This window comes from Falco naumanni, chromosome 2, assembly GCF_017639655.2.
Source record: "Falco naumanni isolate bFalNau1 chromosome 2, bFalNau1.pat, whole genome shotgun sequence".
In the NCBI taxonomy this organism is placed as follows: Eukaryota; Metazoa; Chordata; class Aves; order Falconiformes; family Falconidae; genus Falco; species Falco naumanni.
In genome coordinates this window covers 58,175,136-58,178,645 of record NC_054055.1, presented here as the reverse complement: position 1 = coordinate 58,178,645, position 3,510 = coordinate 58,175,136, and positions in this window count along the sequence as shown.

Below are 3,510 nucleotides of genomic sequence, written 5' to 3'. Positions count from 1 at the left end.
CCCATTTAACTCCTGTGATGTTTTTAAATTAAATATATTAATGAAGTCTCCACTCAGGTAAACAGACAATGGCAAATGATGTTCAGAACAGCAATAAAAATTGTGTTGTACCAAAATAATAGAAGTTGTGTAAGATTATGATTTACAGTTGCATGTTAACAAAACTTGAGACTACCTCTCTGCTGCCTCTTCATGTGTGCTCCACCACTTGAAGCTAGTGGACCAGTGTCAGTCTTCTCTATCTTGATATACCTGTAGCATCCATCACATTTATAGTAGGGAAGACTAAATTTTGCTGCTTAACAAGATTCTGTAGCCCTGTGGATTATGTTATGGAGTACTAGTGGTCTGCATGTTGTTTTGGGAATTCCTGTACTCTGATCCACATCCTATGCTTTTTCTAGCAGCTAGCTTGGACTCTCTGGCCCTTCCTCTAGCCTGGCCAGACTTAAGACTGCTTTAATACCTGGCTCTCAGTACCCCTATCCTATTTTACAGCAAGTCCAGCTTGATATTTGTAAGTGATCTCACATACATACATATTCAAGCAAGATGCATGTTTCTGGTACTGCAGATGCATGGGCCCCTGTGTCCCCTGGTTCCCACTCCAGTTGTTGGCACTTAAACCTCTCTGTGCACATAGAGTCCCTTGCCCATGAAAACAGTTAGAAATGGAGTTTGCTTTTTACCTGTGTACCAGTAAGTCCTGTACCCCATTAGGCAGTAACCCCTATGGGTCTCTAAGGTCATCTGGGGAGAGCCTTTCCCATGGATTCAAGATGCTGAGGGTCTCCCGGGAGCAGCCCCAGGAGGAGCTGGCTTACCACCCTCCTTTGAGGAACTAAGGTGGGTTTGCACCAGCTTTACTTGTGGTAGACTACAAGCCTTTACTTTGCCATGCAAGTTAAGCAAAATGAATTCTCTTAACTGTATCCCTACAGGATGGTGCATTCTGTCTATTATTTTGCCCATATCAGGTAAAATGTTTGTTTAGCATTTTAACATTTTTTTCCCTTTGAAATGCAGGTCATGTGTCTATTTTTCATATAAGATGTTGGAAGTTAGCACTTTAGCAAGCCCACTAACTTGTCTACCACGTGGATGGATGTGTTTTATCGGTAGAAAGCCACTAATGCTGTAAAATTAGATGGGAAAACTTTCTGATGATGAAAAACCAAACTTCCCCCACTCTTCAGCCTTGTAAGGTAGCACGGAGACAGTTGTATGTCTTTTTATCTTATTTTCAACAGAGATTGAAGTAATTAAAGTCAAAATATCCATGTGCCAGTTCATCCAAAATTTGATGTGAATAAAACCAGGGAACCTTGCACAGACACCTGGGTAGCTCTTGTCAGTATTGCTGTCACCGTCTCTAGAAGCCCTGTGCAAGGAATTGGTGTTTGGGCTGGAATTCAGTGTTTTCAGTCCCTTAGTTCTGAGGATTAAAGAGGTAATGTTAACCTCTGAATCTGAGAGTGTTTAGTTTTGGATGCTGCTGTCTAGACTACCAGACTGCTGAGAGGGTCTTCTGCGTATCTTTTTCTGTTACAGAGAAGATACCCTCAAATCAATCAAATTAACAGTTGATCATTCTAATTTCAGTTCTTACTTAAACAAACAAATACCTTTTAAAAAAAAAAGCAAGTGTGCTGAATTATGAATGCCTGTTCTAGCAAGCAAATCTGTCCAGGTAGATAAAGCAATGTGTATGTCTGTATGCTTAGTAATACTACAGATACACTGTATAGCTGCCATGTTTTTTCTACTGCTCGTTAGCTCAACCTAATGACACTTGACTTCAAAGTGTTCAAAGTTAGATTCTCTGAACTACATGAATTCAGTCCCTGCCATTTGCTGTTCTTGAAAATGGGCCTGTGAGCAGCACAATCCTTCCAAAGGCTTCTCTGTATTTTTAGGCAAATATCTGTATAAAGTTGTTGGGGTTTTTTTAAGTTCCTAGGATAAAATTCCTGGAAGAAATTGCAAGCCACCTATACATGCTGTTACCCTACAAATTACTTTTACATTTTTCATCCATGACTTGACACAGTGCTTTATCACTGATCATCTTGCAGAGGTTAGAATATTGATAATAAAATAAGTGGGTCATGCCTTAAAGGGTGAGAGAGAGACAAATAATCGAAGAAAGGGGAAGTGACAACAGCTGAAATCACCCTACTCTACCAGGAGGTGGTTCAGGGCAATCAAGGATGCCTCATTTCCAGCCTAAATCAATCACTGCTGTTCCTCCTAGAGACACCACTGCAGGACGGGGTTTTGCGGAGTTTAGCACGGTACAAAGGTAATATAAGACTAATTCAACAGACTCTCTATTATTGCTGTTAAATTTTATCACTTTCCCATGCTCGTTCTTAATCTGAGTCAAAGCTCTGTGTAAAACACCTAATACCCGGAGGTGGATAGTAAGTCCGTGTCCCAGGGAGTTTAACAGCTGATCTGTGTATGGGAGAAGGAGAAGAGAGAAAGATGAACGCAACAGGACCTGCGTTTTTGAGAGTACCTGCGTGCTTACCTGAATTGGTTCAAATCAGAAGTACATTTAAAGAAGCTTATGCGACGATCAGTGGCCACCTGGTGCTGGCACCTACCCCATCACTTGGAAGCTCTCAGCAGCAGCCTGGTGCAGTGGCTCTGCGGGAGGGGAAGGGGGGCAGTTAGGGGGAAAGTGGACAGGGTGTGGGAATTGGCTTGTAACCTTTTTGGAGAGGATGGGCTGGGGTATGTGGTTCGTAAGTGTAGAGAGCGCAGTGAAGAGCTGAGAGAAGGTCTCTGGCAGCCTGGCCTGAGCAAGCTTGGAGAAAAGGTGGGGTGTCGGCAGAGCACCCTCACGGGTAAAGCCCACGCCGCAGCAGTTCTCCTTCCTTGTGCAGCCTCCGTGGCTGCTCTTTTGGGTAGCAGCAGGGCTGGACATGGCCAAGCCACTCGTGGTTTTGTGAGGGGTCATTTTCAATGAGAAGCAGAGCCCAAAGCCTCTTAGCAGTGGGACAGCTTGTAGAAACTACATCTTCTCTCCTTTGTACTGACATAATGAACACTGGTTTTGATGATCTGAAGCAGTGTTACAACTGTCGCTGACTGCACCCTAAAGGAATCCTAATTACTGCAGAAGCTAATCAGACAGGTTTGCCTTTGCCAGTAGATGGCAAAGAAAAAGCTGGAAAGAAAAAGCAGGCTGTCCCTGCAACACCAAAACGGCTGTAAGACCTCGTGTAACATTTAAAAGGAGACTATCTGTGGCGAAAGCCGCTTCGTCTCAGTAATGCCATCACTGTATTTTGGGGATGAGGGGGAAATAAATCTTGAAGTGGTGGAAGCTACATAGCTAAATAAAAAATTAATAAAAATGATGCAAGAGCTAGGTGTGAAACAGAGCAAGGCACTTGCACAGCACTCACTCTCAAGCTGCTGTTGCAACCCATTTGACTTCCTTCTGCTGTCAGTGGCAAATAAAACCCTCACGAGATTCAGCTGAAGTCTCAGCTGTCTGCT